Source organism: Paramisgurnus dabryanus, chromosome 2 (assembly GCF_030506205.2).
Source record: "Paramisgurnus dabryanus chromosome 2, PD_genome_1.1, whole genome shotgun sequence".
In the NCBI taxonomy this organism is placed as follows: domain Eukaryota; kingdom Metazoa; phylum Chordata; class Actinopteri; order Cypriniformes; family Cobitidae; genus Paramisgurnus; species Paramisgurnus dabryanus.
The window spans coordinates 1,638,343-1,655,919 of record NC_133338.1 but is presented as its reverse complement, the minus strand read 5'-3'; the positions used below and the strand labels follow the sequence as shown (position 1 = coordinate 1,655,919).

At 36.3% G+C, this 17,577-nt stretch overlaps 1 protein-coding gene across 4 annotated transcripts in view; it reads left to right on the top strand.

The window, feature by feature from the left end:
* Positions 1 to 17,577, top strand: part of LOC135783434 (E3 ubiquitin-protein ligase TRIM39-like) — an 83,049-nt gene that overhangs the window by 53,066 nt on the left and 12,406 nt on the right. The window contains exons 1-2 of one of the 4 annotated variants that reach the window (XM_065294156.2): positions 13,030 to 13,054; positions 13,622 to 13,805. The exons of 1 other annotated variant lie outside the window; for it this stretch is intronic. The gene's annotated coding sequence lies outside the window, so the exon portion shown is untranslated. Of the gene's footprint in view, positions 1 to 12,945; positions 13,055 to 13,621; positions 13,806 to 17,577 lie in introns of those variants that run through there. 2 more of the 4 variants (XM_065294157.2, XM_065294154.2) reach the window with 2 other exon arrangements.

Below are 17,577 nucleotides of genomic sequence, written 5' to 3'. Positions count from 1 at the left end.
TTATCTCTGTTTGGTACCATTGAATGAATGGGGCTAAGCTAAATGCTATCGAAGTGTTGCAGCGCGCTCCAGCGCTTACGTGCACGCACACAGATGATAGAGGGATGTATCAACAATTCCTAGTTAAGGTAATAACATAGTTTAATATTGAAAATGAGTAGACTATTCCTTTAACTGTTTTGCTCCTATAGTGTTTGGTGTCCATAATTTGTCCAAGACAGCACACCATTTTCAATCATGCTCGGACACTCTTAACACACCTCACACTAAGGGAAAATCTGATCAGAAAGGGGGAAATCGGCCCAAAATCAGCCTGATTATCCTTTGGTGTGTAACCAGCATTATTTGACTCAGAGCTTGTTTGGCTTTTTGTGGTGCCGTGCAGATCGATCAGCATTTGGCATCTTAATGTAATGTGAAGTAATCAGCAATCATAGATTAATTTATGTTTTTTTAATAATTAGTTTTTCTCATGGGATATGGACCCCCAAAGAAGCCTTGGCCCACCCATTTATGAAATTCTAGTTCCGCCACTGCATTACTGATGTTGTATTTCAGCATATATTATGCATATAATGAGTGTGTGCATATTGTGAATAAATTTAATAAACTAATTCTCCGTAGTCTTTTGTTAATTAAATGATCCTATATTCAGTTAGCCCTTGTTTACTTTACTGATACAGCCCAGTGTGTCCAGGATGGTGAAATAAACGTATTCCTAATAACCAACACAAGTCTTCTGCATACCGACATGACTTGAAATCTATAGTTATTTTTTTTCTGATGTATTAAAATTCATATATGTAGAGCAGAGAAATAAGATTTTTTCCCTGGGGTGCATTCCTTAGAAAAATACTTATATGAACCTCTGTATTTATAAAATCCTGCATACAGCCCTGGTTGCCTTTAATTTAATTAAAATAAACTATACATTCATCTTTTGTACTTTTCATATGGGCTTTGTTGCAAAACAGCTTTACAGAAAACATTTAAGACAGTGGAAAAAAACAGGAAATGAAATAAAAAATAGAAATAGGAAAAAAGTAGGAAAATTGTAAAAAAAAGCCTACATGAAACATACAATAACACAATAAGATAAAGACCAGTTTAAGTATGGGATAATGTACAAGCAGCCGGTTGTTATTGCAGAAATAAGACCTGATAGTGTGATCAGGACCCGACATGAAGCGATAACAACCAGCTGCCTGTACATTATCCCACCTATTACACAACTGTTTAGCTTATAATTAAGGTAAGACACGTTAAATATTGATTTAAAATATTTTATTTGCTCATTTTTAATGAATGCAAACCTTCTACGAGGTTTACTTTCGGTTTTAAGACAATACAAGACATTTAAATGTCACGAACACACTATTTAGTCTAATCATTTGTAAATATAATGTCATATATGTTATTAAAATACATATTTATATTAAAATTTTGTGTAATATTAAACTCTACCTGTCATAAGGATTTGAAGCTCCTTGGTTACAGTGTGTTATTAGTTTTGAGCGGTAGTTATTTGGGAATAACAAACCTGCAAATTTCGCCACTGGCAAAACAGAATCAACAAGCCATGTAGAATTTACATAATGTTCGTGCTCACTAGAGCGATGTATGCTGCTGTGAAAATTACTAACCTTATGCACTTAAAACACTTAAAATTTACTAACAAGAATGAGTTTAAAAACAAATTAATGTGCGTACGCACGTGTTCTGAAGTAGTAATTAACCAAGTTCATTCTCCCGCTACTCTCTTCTAGAAACCTAAGAGGCGATTGGGCCTTTGCGGTCATAGGACCAAAACAGCTTACCTCTTTTTTATTTTTGGGGGGCTATTTTGCTTTTTAGGGGGGGAACCATTAAAGACACATCAGGAAACAGGGTAGAGACAAACATGGCAAGACATAATATCAAAATAAAACATGAGACCTAAAACTTCCAAATTAAAGACAAACCCTTACAAAAGTACAAGGTGAAGAGAGCGGAACGAGATTGGGAAACGAGTTGAGCTGGGAATGGAACTTGGTCCGCCAAAAGTCTGTGCGCCCCATATTGGAGCACTGCCCACTACATCCTCAGCTTCAACGTTTACCTCTTTATATTAGATTAGCTCCCTTCATCTCTACATTTAAGTCTGCTCTGAAAACATATCTATTCTCTCTGGCTTTTAATACTTCTGGTGGTTAATGTGCTATTGCTGGTTGTGTGTTTTATTGAATTTCATATCATTTTGCTTTTATTTATTTACTTAACAATGTCTTAACCTGAGAATACGTGTGCAGTTTTGTGACACTTTCTGGGCCACAGATATATAAAGTGACTACTACTGCCTAAAACTTTTTAATTTATTGGTTAAAAAATAGGTTTTAATACTTTTTCAAACTTGCCTTTATTTTATTTTTTGATTTTGTTAGGCTTACCCCTGTAATGCTTGCATATTTATTATCATCAGAGGTGGGGTCAAGTCAGATCAAGGGTTCACCTTAAGCAAGTCAAATAAATAGGGGTACATTTTTTTTGATAGGTCTAAAATATGCATTAGGTACCGAAATCAAATCAAATGAACAACAACACTGTCTTTTTTGTATGAATTCAGTGTTAATTTTGGCAGCAAATTCTGATGTAGTCTTAGTCTTCTGAATAACACACCATTTAGTTTTGGTCTTATTTTAGTCATCTGAAATATTTTAGTCTTAGTCTAGTTTTAGTCGACGAAATATCATAAGTTTTAGTCTTAGTCTAGTCTTAAGTTTTTTAGTCTGTTATGGAATGGTATTAAGGTTTGAATATGCAATACAGAGACAGATTTAATGGTTGTTAAAGAAAACACGTATGTTATTTTATTCTTAATGTCAAAAAAACTGACCGTGGCTTTTTCACAAAAGATAATATCACATAAAATAAGCATAAGGCCCGCTCTACCTAAAAAATATACATGGTCCCTGAAAAAGATACGCATTCTCCCTAAATGACATGCACACACAGATACACACGCGCGCGCAGACACACAGACAGAGACAGACACACACACGCACTTTGTCCAGTCATGTAAAACCACAACATCTACTATAATAGTAACGTTACACATTTCATTCAATTTGAGGACACTGAATATTTATACTCAGTATTAATTCAGACAATCCAATACAATCAATACAGTTCAGATGTGTATTCCTTTCGTTTCTATGTTATACCAAGATTAGCGAAAACACGGTGGTTTATCTTATAAAATAACCTTAGCGTGCATGTTTACCTTCGCATGTATTTCTGGATGAGTCATTTTTACAGGCTGTCGTCTTGTCATATTTGAAGTGTAACCAGATTAGACGCTAGCTCTGACATTGTTGTTGTTAATGAGACATGTCTTCGGATCGGGTGCACCGCAAAACGTTAGCGTGTTGCTAATGAGCGAAGTCAACTGAAATCAGCCAAAGCTGGGTAACGAAGACTGTACAACTAAATATAATGTAAACAACCTGTTGTGAAAACGAACTTTGCCGCGGGATTTTAAAATGCCTCTACTGCCTGCTGCCTGTGTAGATCAACCTACCCTCAAAGATTCGCTCTGATTGGATCCCACAAAACTTTCCCCACAAAATGAGTAGCTCTGATTGGATCTCTTCTCCATTCGTCCCTCCCTAACATTTTCGTCTTATTTTTATTCGTTGACTAAAGTCTCAGTTATATTTCGTTACAGTCTTCGTCATCATATCTGACTTTTATTTAGTTTTTATTTAGTCTTCGTCCGTGAAAAAAGGTTCGTTGACGAATATTTTTCGTCATCGTCTTCGTCAACGAAATTAACACTGTATGAATTAAATATAATTATTATTTTTAAGAGCTACATAATTAATTTTTTCTTCTCTTTGAGGTAACTGTCTCTTTAAGAGAAGGACAGACTGGTTTCTGCCTCTAATCTATACATAAACATAAGACATAAACAAATGTTTTTATTAGAAAATGAATACTGTTTGGAGATCATTTTGTTTGTATGTATCCTGTCAAGAACAGAAAGATTTTATGTTCGCTTGTTTTTTTAAACGCGTCTCTCGTGTGTGTGCACTATTGAGGGCACTATACGTGTACACCTTTTTGCAGTAAAATTGTTTAAAATCACTTGAATGTCAACATTTGCAAGCCATTGAAACAAGTGCAAATGATAAACTTTTCCTATTTAAATTTGCGTGTCAATCCGCGAATCGAATTACATGTGAGCCGAACCGTGGGTTGTGACTCATGTAATATAGAGCGGCCCGCTCATTTTAAGATGCCAATCAACATAAAAATTCAGGCTACGCCACTGTTAAAGGCAAATTCCGCAATACATATTTATGAGACGTATCAGTAATGATAATGGTCAAATGTCTAATATGAAAAAACATAATATGCAACCAAGGCCAAATTATGACAAACATTAAAGAAATATTTTTCATCTGGCAAATCTTTTTTTATTGGCACGGTCCAGATCAAACCTCTTTTAAATGTTTTCATCTTTTAATTGTTGTGGGTTTATGGAGAACCGAACACCAAAAAGTATGTGCTCTGGTTTCCAAGCGAGGGTGCACACAGCCAGGAATTCACCTGTAGCGGTGTTTGGCGTCCATGGTTTGTCCACTTAATTGTCCTGTCCTTTTGCCTCATTGCATCCTGGCCCTACTAACTAGTATTTCATCTAATAAATCCCCTATTGTTTAAATTGAAAGCAGATAGCTGTTCGTTTCTCATTTATGTCACAGTCCGGACACAGTGACCACCGCTCTAAAATCTTTTTCTGCTTTATTCTTTCATGTGTGATTTCAACCACAATGCACTGTTTAAAGACAAGTGATAATTGTATGGTCCTGTGTGTTTTAAGCATACTTCACATGTGTCTTCACAATAAAGAGAACTGCTTCACAAATGCATCTATTTCATTTCTTAACAAGGCTTGAACAATTAAATCCCCCGATAAAGATAAAATAGCTAATATACAAGTAAATTGTTCAAATATATTGACAGATGACATCATAAATACGAGGGTGAACTAACCCCTTAACATTATGTTAGTCGAGATGAAAATATATGGATTCAACAAAAAGTGAATAGAGCCAAAAGAAGTAAAGGTTATCTTATGAAGAGGTAAGTCAATGCCCCGCTCTGACATCATTTAGGTAAATATCCCAAACAATGCAGTCAATAGCAATCTATGTAATTATAGTAACAATCCAAATCCAGCTTGTCCAGTTCCCCAATGCTGTTAACGCTCAAGGCGGAGTCAGCTGTGTCGTCACTTGGCGGCCATCTTAGGTCAGTGCTGCCATAGTGCTGCTCCCTGCTGCTGTGGACGGAAGGTGAGTGACATACGCCAACTAAAATGCTCGTAACTTGCTGAATTCTTGACGGATTTACAAACGGTTTGGTTTTTTACAAACGTTATTAACGTGGCTATAATTATGGATGCTTTAACATGTTTCATGAATTTTTTATTTATTTTTAGTATACGTATTCAGTGTCATAGGTACATCTTTGACGTTTATAACAAACCAATCCGTTTGAAAATCGGTAAAAAATTAAGCAAGTTATGGTCATTTAAAAGTACCTGCATCATTAAAACTCAATGCTACGAGTGAGCGAGCGCCCTGTCCTAAGATGGCCGCCAAAATGCGGACGTTCAACTCAATTGGCCATCAGCGCGGACGAGCCATCTAGCCTTTATATACATATCTATGGTTAACGCCATAATACACTCTCAGCATTCACATTAAAACAAGATTTTCACGTTGGCCGACCTACCTACATGCCATTCATGTGGCACTCTATTAATAAAACACAATGAAGTCGAATTTCTGTGTGAGTTGAAAATGAAGAGTGATTGAACACAATAAAGTGAAGTGGACCCTGTCCCGGGTCGAGAATTAATTATTATAACTTAATATAAAATATTCCTTAAATTTATAATGGTCTGTCATGGACCCAGTACAACATATGAGATACTGTTTGAAAGCTTAGAATCTCTACTTTCTATATACATCACTTTGAGATATATTTTACTGTAAGAAAGATATTTACACTTATACCATGGTCTGTTTAAATACTCGATTCTGATTGGCTGGAAGGTGTGCATTAAAACCGTTTAATGCACAGGTAGTTCCAGTTAGTTTGATTACGGTTAGAAATTAATCCGCTACTATAAACATTGGTAACCATAGTAACACAGTTACACTTCCTCTGTAAGCTGACAATTTCTGGAATCAAACAAAACTGTCTGCAGGTCAGAGTAATAACCTTTTAAATACAGACTTTAGAAAAAAAACATCAAAAACTGCCTTATTTATTTTTGTGTTTATTAGAGGACTGACAACACATACAACCATGTTGAGCACTTTCAGCAGTGTTTTATGAAATTTCAAAGGGTTTCCTGTAAAATGATACCAAACTTTTGTATGTGCACCTCTGCTTGTGGGTATGGGAAGCTTTTGAAATTGGGTAGGCCAAATCCAGGTGGAAATCCCCAAAATAGCCTCAGAGTGTAATAGTGCGTTTACACCAACTGCATTTCAGGCATCAAAATCGCGTCTACCGCGCCTAGTTTGCCAATTTAACAGTTTGAATGCATTCGCGCGTGTAGAGCGGAGTAGACGCGCGGAAAAAGCAAGCATTTGACGCGCGTCAGAGGCAAAATCCGCTTCTTGTGGGAGGGGCAAGTGCTATGCGGTTGTCTGTTTGCAAGATGACTGATGTTGATTGTGCATTTATCAAGAGAGTTACCAGTTTGTATTTGGTAACCTTACTATAGGGGGAAAATAAATGGCGCGGGATGATAAACGTCACGTGACTCAAAAGTGAAATGTGTATTACAATTTACCAGGTTGCCCAATGTCCTCACTGACACTCTTCCAAGCGAGGTCCTTTTTATTCCTGTCTCCTCTATAGAAATAAGAACTTGTGTCGTATAGCTCCAGGTGACTGCTTATGGATAATATCAAGCGTTGGTTGAATGAGTGACTCCGGGCAGGGCTGCCACCACAGCAGCAAGCAGGCTCCTGATTGGTTAACACGGGGCGAAATTCCGCCAAAGTTTAAATTTTTCAACTGAGTCGTCAGCCGCAAATTCGTGTGAAACGCAAAATGCACAAAAAACACCATTCGTGTGTACCGCGCACAACCTCAATTCGCGCGAGCTAGACGCGCAAATGAGGCAGAAACGCGTCTTCCGCGCCGCACCAAATGCCCCTTCCGCACCGCGGGACCTCCAGACGTGCATCAACGCGTCTTCACATTGACTTAACATTGAAATCAGTCGCGCTTCACGCCTCTACCGTGGTTGGTGTAAACGCAGCATAAGAGGTTTTAAGATGATAAAATGCTGTTTTAACAACACTCTTTATGTGAGCCTCTAAGGTCAGGTTAGCGTTGAATATCACACCAAGGTTAGGTACTTGCGAGGATGGACAGAGGGTGTGTTATCAATTTTTTAATGGTAGCCGGTGTGCCATTAAAAAGGATCTCAGTCTTAGAGCTGTTAAGTCTTAAAAAGTTCTGACGCATGCAAAGTTTTATTTCCTGTAAACAGTCTGTAAGGACAGTAGAACAGAACCAACAGAACCACGATAGTTACAGCACCAGAGTCAGCAGAGATAAGAAGATCGTTCATTATCCAAACTAAGGCAGTTTCAGTACTATGTCCTATGTGGAAACCAGATTAAAAATGTTCTAAGAGATTATTCTGGAGCAGGTGGGAACATAGTTGTGACATAACAACCCTTTCCAAAACCTTAGCCAAAAAAATGAATATTCAATATAGGCCTGTAGTTAGTTAAGTCAAGTGTATCACCTCCAGGCTTTTTAGGGACTGTGATAGCTGCCACCTTAAAGGGACACAAGGCAGCATTTTTATGTTAATAAATCATCTTTGTATGTCGGTATATGGTTAAATGACTCATTACAAGACGAATGAAGACTCTCTCGCCCGACCCGGTGTCCTTCAGTCTCGCAAAGTCTTAGATATTGCAAGAAGCAGGATCACTTTACATCAAACAACACAGAGGCAGGCGAACGAAACACGACTACACTGCAAAAAATGACTTTATGACTAATCACTCCGCCCATGTTGCAGTGCTTCGTCTTCTGAGAATATAGTTCCCAGTATGTATACTGTTAAAAGATGGCTGTCTCATATCACCTTGTTATTTGTACACGGTGTGACTATACAAGTCACAACACATAAATAGGAAAATGTTTGTGTTATTTTGTCAATTATTGGGAGCAGTTTGCTAGCTGGAGCCATTCACTTCCAGATATTGTGCTAAGCTAGCAGGGGCTGCGTCAGACAGAGTTACAGCACGCACAGAGATGAGAAAGGTATGTATGGACTCATCTAACTCTGGGGGATACGGTGAATAAGCTAAATTCCCAAAATCTGGGTGTGTTCCTTTTATTAAGAAAATGGCATCGATTCCGATGGCAGATTTTTTTGTGTTATTTGACGCATTTCCGAACAAGTCTCAAAACCGCGTTACAGATTGCCATCTAACTGCTAGATACAGTACTGATCGGTGAAAGCAAGTGAAATACCTTGAGAAGATAGAAAATATGATTTTATGCTTACAAAATCACCCTTTACAAGACGTTCAGTTGAAGAATAAATAAAGGATTAAGGAGCTTGGACCAGATTGAGCAGCAGGAAGTGATCATGGTGGAGTTTTTACATTGACTTTACATTGCTTTGCTCGTTCAGTGCAATATGGGCTTGACATTAGCATTGCTTTTTGCTACAATCTCTGTCCAAACTTAATATGTATATGGTTTTAGAAAAGATATGGTTTATTAATAATAAGATCATTAAAAAATGTGAGAAAGCAAATGCAGCGCGTGTTCGTAACAAGAACCATCGCCATAGAAACCGGAGGCACGCTGAAACTGCACTCGAGCTTTAGCGCGGTAGCGCTCATGGCCGTTTTCCGATCGACTCGGGTTATAAACACAACATTAATCAGACTTGGGACCCAAAGTAATTAAACTAGGACCTAACCGGACCCGACAGACCATTTAAAATATAAACCCGGAACCATACGGGTCCCGCGTCCTCAGTGAAGAAAGACCTCTGCTCAAGTTCAGAAACATGGAAGACACGTCGCGTCGCACCTAATTAATTGAGAAACAGCTGAGCACGCAAACGCACAGGGAGAGACACGACGTGCTTTCACGCAAAATGAAGCCAACGTGTTGATGGCTCAGAGCATGTTATAAAACGTATTCTTAAAATCACATTTCTGTTTTAATAAATGCTCATAGTAAATCATAGCATATTGTCTAAAACATTAGGTAGCACATTTGCGACCCATTAAAAATTAGGGTCGCAACGGCAGTTCAAAAGGTCGCATATGCGACCATTTTGGTCGCAGTGTAGCTCCCTGCCAGGGCTTCGTCAACTTGCAATGTACTGTGTTTAGACAACTTTACTGTGTGTGTGAGGTGTGTGTGTGTGTGTGTGTGTGTGTCTGTACCTGTGTGTGTTTGCGTGCGAGTGTGTGTCAGGTCGCGTTAACCGAAGCTTAATGTAAGAGCATGCGATCAATCTCCAGAACAAAGTAAAACTGTGTCGTCTATCTGAGGTAAAATCACAAAATCTAATGACAAGTCTGCATTTATCCGCCTTCATGCATTTATTACACAAGATGGTTTCAGATACACAGTGTTTAATTCAATTCAGATTTTGTTGCCATTTTAATCGCAATAGTATTTTGTGATTTGATTTGTTTATATTTGGCATTCAGCACAAAGTTTGTGTGTTTTATCGCCTCAGCTGTCTGTCACTGCGACATGTGTTAAACATGTAAAATGATGCATGGTCTCTGTTTATTTGTTATCTTCACAAATAAATAAAAAAATTTGAACTTGAATGCTCTTCTTGTAAGTTCATGACTAGAAATGAACAGGTGAACAAAAACAATTCTTATCATTAAAACATGAAATGATGGATAATTGATTATGTCAGAATTTTCAAATGGTGTGTTAGTGTGTGTGTGTGAATGATTACCATAATTATACCACATTATATTCAGATTTACACATTCATAGTACATTTATTTCATGATTTAGTTGACTTCAACAGTAACATTTTCAGCATTTTAGCTAAACAGTAATGATATTCATCACCTAATAAACGGATATTTACAGACCTGCATTACTACAGTTTAATTTCAAGTTTGTATGCCCCCCCATTTTTTTAGCACCAGCCGCCACTGCATCTAAACCCTAAAAACATTTCTCTTATTTGAATTACAGGTGCTGGAATGCCATTTTTAAGCCCCATTAATTTTTAACACATTTAATGTCCTTACAAAGGGCTTTAATGGCAACCACAGTCCCAGAAATATAGACTATAGTTAAAGATTGATGATAAAGGTTATATTGAGTTGTGTTCAGCTCTCTGCTGCTGTTTACAGGAGACACTTTACCATTGCAAGTATGGTCAAATTGGATATCAAGCAGGTTTGCAGTAAATCTACTAGAAATAAAGCGTTCCTACAAATGAAATGCAATGCAATGCAATGACTCTTTAGAGAATTCTTACTTTCCTCAAAGCTTTGAGAGTTTGCAAAGGACTTTACTGTTCAAAAACTGAAACACAAATAGAAAGAAAGGTAACTAAATCTGAAACCTTATTTATAAAGCAATATAAATGACATCCAAATATTTTTGTGTTGTAATGAGCGCTTGGCATTACACCTGATCCTAACTCTGATCTTTGAGAAACTTTAAGAAAAAGGTTAAGTGTGTTTGTGGAGTGACCAGGGGCCTGCGTGGTTAAAAGTGATTGGAAATGTGCTGGTGAGCAGGGAGGTGTTGATGATGTGTATTTGGGCTGTAATGGGAGGTGATTGAGTAAAGGGGGCCCATACAGCAAAAAAAAGATATATTTCTCTGGACAAAAATAGTTTTAAATATGTGCTAAATACATTTTGTAGAAAGTAAAGCTTAATTAAATTTTGTAATTTAAAAATATATTTCGTTTTAACCTTCGTATATTAACATATATTTTAAAATTGTTTTCAGGGCCAAGCAAATATTTATATTTGTACAACCATAGGCTATGGCAAAAATATATATTATTACTGAACAAAATATTTAAGTAAGTATAAAATCTATAAGTATGTGTAAAATATATTAAGTAAATGTTTGCACTTGAAAATATATTTAATTTTAACTTTCAAACCTTTTATGTTTACAGTTTTTCTTCCAAAGGGATGTAAATATCAATGCTTTAAAATATATTTTAAAATCACTCTAAATAGCACTAAAAGCTCGTAATCATAGGGAAATCATTTTTAGTGCTATATAGCACCTACTGTATAAAGCACCTATGAAGAACCATACGAGGGTGATATAGCACCACTATAGCACCAGATATGGTTCTATATAGCACAATATGGATCTACACAGTTATCTCGTCAATCTGCAATACCGCTATTATCCGGACCTTCCGCATCTTATAAAATTTTCCGCAATTTATAAAAACCTGAAGTATTGCCCTAGTGCAAACAGCTGTATGTCCGTGTATGTTTTAAAGATCGCTCTGCATCTGATCTCTATCAAAAGTCCTTCACAAAAAATGGAATTATCTCAGCTTTTTGCTCAAAATTTGATGTTTTTGATGAAACCTAAACATATTTGAGAGGTGATAAAAACAGAACACATGAAGGTAGGATGAAACGGATTTTTTTGTTTGAAAGCAGAGGGTCAGTTCTTATATTTCATATATTGTATGTTTATATATTTAAAAAGGAGCATTTTCTGGAAGGCATTAATCTTTTGTGAAAATCAGGAAAAATGCTGGCGGGGAAAGAGTTAATTTATAAGTTATGTCAACTTATAACAAGCCAAAACTTAAAGGTGATATAGAATGATTGAACGGGGTATTTATCCTTGTTCTGTGATGTGACATGTAGACAAATTGTTTTTGTTTGGGTCTGTAATGCCTTAGAAGCTTCCTAAAAACCTCTCTCAGATAGCTCTATTAGGGTGGGGGATTTTAAACAAGTGGTTTTGCACCTATTTGGCTCCCCCTACTGGCTTAACTTGCAATCTCATTACTGATTGGCTGACTTTGCTGCCACTCTAAAAATGTAGCCAATTATTTTAAAGTGGAGGGGCAGTGAGATGCCTGTGATGTTATACGCATTAGTTTTTCAGATTGGGCCGTTTTCTGGCTGACATTTCTAAAAGAGGAATTTCTATGAGACTGAGATGTTCAGCATGTTTAGCACTTTTTGTATGTTTGTGAATGCAGGTAGACTACCATTATTCAACAAAGACAAGGTAAAAATGGTTTTTCATTCTCTGTCCCCTTTAAAATAGCAGGTTGAATTATCTTGCAAAACCAATTTTATACTGCATTTTTTTTTACAGTGAAGGTTTGAAAAGGTTAAAATCAAACATATATTCAGCTGCAAAATATATACTTATAATGTACATATACATTTTATACAAATTTTATAGACCATTTCAAAAGAAGTAAACAACACTGGTCCAGAAGCACTTCCTGTTTCAGTTTTTTAACACTAGATAAACCAACAGAATATATAAACCTGAATTAACTGAAGTTAAACAAACATCTTAAAGATAATGATATATGTGAAATAAATTAAAAAACGGTCACAAACTGTAACAGTATTTAGCATTTATTTAGGAGAAATGCCAGAGAAATTTAGTTTTTGTCATATATGGGCCGACATGTGATCTTCAGTCCTACATTTCAGTCCTACCCAGTGGTTTTAGCTTTTTTGTAGTAGTTTCTGGGTTGAACCACTAAAATGTTTACACTGTATTGTTTTTTTCTGCATTCATGGATTCTTTGAAGTGAACATTCTGGAAACAAGAATTTGAATAATTTGAATGTGAATAATGACGGTGTGCGCTTTTGTGTTTGAAAATGAAAGTAAACAACACTAGAGAGGGATGAACATTGCAAGGAAATGAAACTTATGTGAGTAAAAATAAAGGAAAAAGAGGAGATACCACACACATGTAGCTTTAAGAGAAGAGTAGCCTACACACCTTTGAAAAGGTATTAGAACGGATGACACAATGTGTTAAAAGCTGAACACAAAAAGATGTGTAAAAAATTAACACATACCTTCTAAGAGTGTATAAATACTATATTAAAGTTTAGGAGTGTGTTATGTGTAAATCAACAGGTTTGGATTGCCTCTGCACTGCAATTGTGAATTTTTTATGTCTATCTCGAAAACTTTAATGAATTGAATTCATCTTTAAGTGACGTTCTGAATAAACTAATTTATCTGTATTTAACAACAAATCTGTATTTTTTACAGCAATTTTGTGTAGTTTTTTCAATGTCTTTTCAATGTATACCGTTTAACTAAATTAAAATTTCAGTATACATTTGTTGCCTTTAATTTGATTTAAATTATTAGATACCGTAAAAAATTCTTGTTGCACTTACAGTACATTTTTAAGTTAAATCAACTTAAATTTACAAATAATTTAAAATTTCTTGACAAGTGAGGAGTTGCTATAAATTATAAAAATAAGGTTGATCTAAACAGTGGATATTGGCAGGTGGCAATGGATCCTGACAGTAAGGCCAAAACTGCTTTCATCACTTCTGCAGGTATCTATGAATTTAATGTAATGCCATTTGGTCTTAAGAATGCTCCAGCAACATTCCTGAGACTGATGGAGATAGTCCTTGGAGAGTCCAAGAGGAAAATATGCTTTGTCTACATTGACGACCTTATCATTTACTCGCCTTCCATAACACAGCACTTCCACGACATACGGACAGTTCTCTACAGGTTAGAAGCTGCTGGTTTAACAATTAATTTGAAGAAGAGCAAGTTTTGTCTTCAAGAACTTAGCTTTCTAGGACATGTTGTCAGCATTCAGGGAATTACAGCAGACCCAAGTAAAACACAAGCCATTCAAACCTACCCTGTGCCTAAGAATGTGAAGGATGTTCAGAGGTTTCTTGGATTGGCGGGGTGGCACCATCGTTTTGTCCCAAATTTCTCAAGAATAGCTGAACCCCTAAACTCACTGAAAAAGAAGTTACACCATATGACATTACAATAGTTTATATGGGACTCAAACAAGGTTTTATATAAGATGACAAGTGCTGACTGTGGAAGAAAATATCTTATTTTGAAAAATAGTCCAACATATTTTGATAATTTTTTTATTATCTGATCAATATGAGATTTAAATTGTAGACATTCATCAATAAAAAATCCGAGAAATTTAGTGGTGTTTACTCTTTCAATAATTTGTCCATTTATTTTAAGACAAACATGTTTTTTTGCCAATTGATTTTGTTTAGAATGAAATACAATATAATTTGTCTTATTTATGTTAAGAGATAATTTATTGCAGCGAAACCAAATAGCAACATTTCTTAATTCTCTATTTATTGTTTCTTCCATTTCATCTAGACTCTTATGTGACAAAAATAAGTTTGTGTCATCAGCAAATAAAACCTTGTGTAAAGCTAGTGTGGAATTTTCAAAATCATTTATATTAAAAAAAGAAGAGGGCGCACAATAGATCCCTGAGGGACTCCACAATTAATAAGTTTACTAGCTGAGATTTGTTCATTAACACTTACATACTGCTGTCTACCATATAGATAATTTCTAAACCAGCTAAGGGCTAATCCTCTAACTCCATAATGGTGTAATTTTTCCAATAGAATGTCAAAATCAATCGTATCAAACGACTTAGATAAATCTAAAAAAAAAATGCCAATACCGCTATCACCTTTATCGATAGCATCATTTATCTTTTCAATCATATCGAGTACCGCCATGCATGTGGTTCTTTTTTTCTAAAGCCATATTGAGAAGAACCAATAATATTTAAAGGGGCCATGGCATGAAAATCTGACTTTTTCCATGTTTAAGTGCTATGATTGGGTCCCCAGTGCTTCTATCAACCTAGAAAATGTGAAAAAGATCAACCCAGTAACTTAGTTTTGGTAAACCATTCTCTACAAGCACATGATAAAATAGGTCATTGAAATTTGGCTCTCCTTATGATGTCATAAAGAGATATGTGACCCGTCACGGAAACCAGGGACTCAAGTCGGCAGCACAAGTTTCGAGAAAATGAGAAACAAAGAACAGCGTGACTACTAAATAAGGATAGTTCGCCCAAAAATGAAAATAATGTAAGTAATGACTCACCCTTATGTCGTTCTAAACTCGGAAGACCTCCGTTCATCTTCGGAACACAGTTTAAGATGTTTTATTTAGTCCGAGAGCTTTCCCCTTCATTGAAAATCTATGTATGGTTTCCATGTCCAGAAAGTTAATAAAAACAACATCAAAGTAGTCCATGTGACATCAGTGGGTCAGTAAGATTGTGTTGATGCATCGAAAATACAGTTTGGTCCAAAAACAGCAGAATTACGACTTTATTCAGCATTGTCTTCTCTTCCGGCTCGAGCGTGAAGTCACGTGACTGTAGTGCCCTGTTCCTCAGATATGTTTGCTAAGTTTTTTTTTTTTTTTCAAACTTATAGCCTGCGTGTCCCCAGACTGTAAAGCTCGGGCGCACAAAACAAAAGAAAAATAAAAGAAGCTGGGGCGGAACAAATAACAGTCAGCCGCATCGTACGTCAGCCGCGTCACTGACTTTATGCGGCGCCGCAGTCGGAAGACGTCAAAGTACCGCGACGTACTTTGACGTCATCTGTATGTCAGTTCTTGCAGCGCAGCATGAGTCCAAACACACAGAAGTTACACAGATATCGTTGTATTCTTCATATAATTGGCTACATGTTTTGTCTATCAATATTTTCCATGAAGTCATTGGCTGATGGAGGAACGAGCGAGCCATTGGTAACCTCTCTAAAGGATGTCACGTTTTCGACGGCGCTGTTTGGATGATCTATTATACTACTTCCCTATTTTAAATACAAACTTTGAAGGCGGGTTCATGTGTTTAACGGAGTGTAAGCTCATATACCCTTACATGTTACGATTTAAATAGTCTTCAGATTATATATTATATTGTATTACCAGACATTCATGCGAAATCTGATGTAAACAATCTATATTTCACGGATTATACGCATTTGTGGACAAATATGGTCATTGGATAATCTGAAACAGACTGGATTCGACTTGTGATCCCCACAAATGTAAAAGAGTCATGTTTATTTTTGCGGGTTGTCATTTGGTCATAAAATACTACATATGATGCTAGAACATCTCTAAAAGGGTTTTACAGGGGGCATGGCTTAGCTAAATGAGATGTAAATGAGCCCTATTGTCTCCCCCAGCTGAAAAGAAGAGTCCCTTTCGTCTCGATTTTCTCGGTTTGAGTATTTCTGAGTTCCTATATTCAAATGGCCACAACTTCTCCAAATCTTATCAGATTTCCATGTGTTACACATCGTTGGAAAGCTTAGAAACTGCACTTTCAGAATCTGTGAATAACTCAAAATGCCCAGATCCGACTTGTGTCCCTACTTTCCGTGACTGGTCACATATTATTTTAATAATACCACCCCTTAATCTGCGCTATCCAACCACAGCACTGCCATTTAGTGCAGAGAAAAGCACAATTGAGTTTGAATTGCATAAAACCACCATCATTGTGATCAGTGTTTGAATTTCATCAGCTCATTTGCATTTTAAAGGACACACCCAAAACGGCACATTTTTGCTCAAACCTACAAAGTGGCAATTTTAACATGCTATAATAAATTATGTATATGGCATTTTGAGCTAAAACTTCACATATGTGCTCTGGGGACACCAAAGATTTATTTGACATCTTAAAAAAGTATTGTGCCATGGCCCCTTTAATTTATCAAGGTAGCCATACAGCCTATTGTATACTACTCTCTTTAAAACCTTTGAAATTGTGGGCCAGATTGATATCGGACGATAATTGCACATATCATTATCACTTAAATACTGGTATAATTCTGGCTATTTTGATCCTTTTTGGTACAATTATTTTTATGGGTAATGGATTTTAAAATACCCTTTGTAAGCCAGGGGTTAAGAGCAGTAGTGTGATGACCAGCGGTCTTTTTCCGGGATAGTACAACAAATGGAGTTTGTAATTTCATTTATCAGGTTGTCATAAGCAGTATCAGGATTGTTGCAGTCGCAGACTGCTTTCCATGTTTTGGCCTGTAAATGTTCAATATTGAAGTCCCCAAGTATGATGCAATCGTTGTTTTTTTTTTGTATATGGAGAATAATATTTCCTTCAGTTTACCCTCGAAAACATCAAGGTCAAAATCAGGGGGGGGGCGATATATCACACCTACTATGATATTTTTTTGTAGAAGTAAGATTTATCTCCACAAATAAAGAATCAGAGTGATTGTCATCTAAAATAATGTCATCACAAACATTAATTTGATATCATATTAATTTGAGTGAACATATAAGCAAACACCACCACCAGTACGCCCAAGCCTATTTTTAATAATGAGCTTATATCCATTTAAGTTAAGAATATCAGTAAAAGTCCTATCATTAAGCCAGGTTTCACTGCAGCCAATAACATCAAAGCTACAGTCAAAATTTGAAAGTAAAGTAACTAATTCTTCAT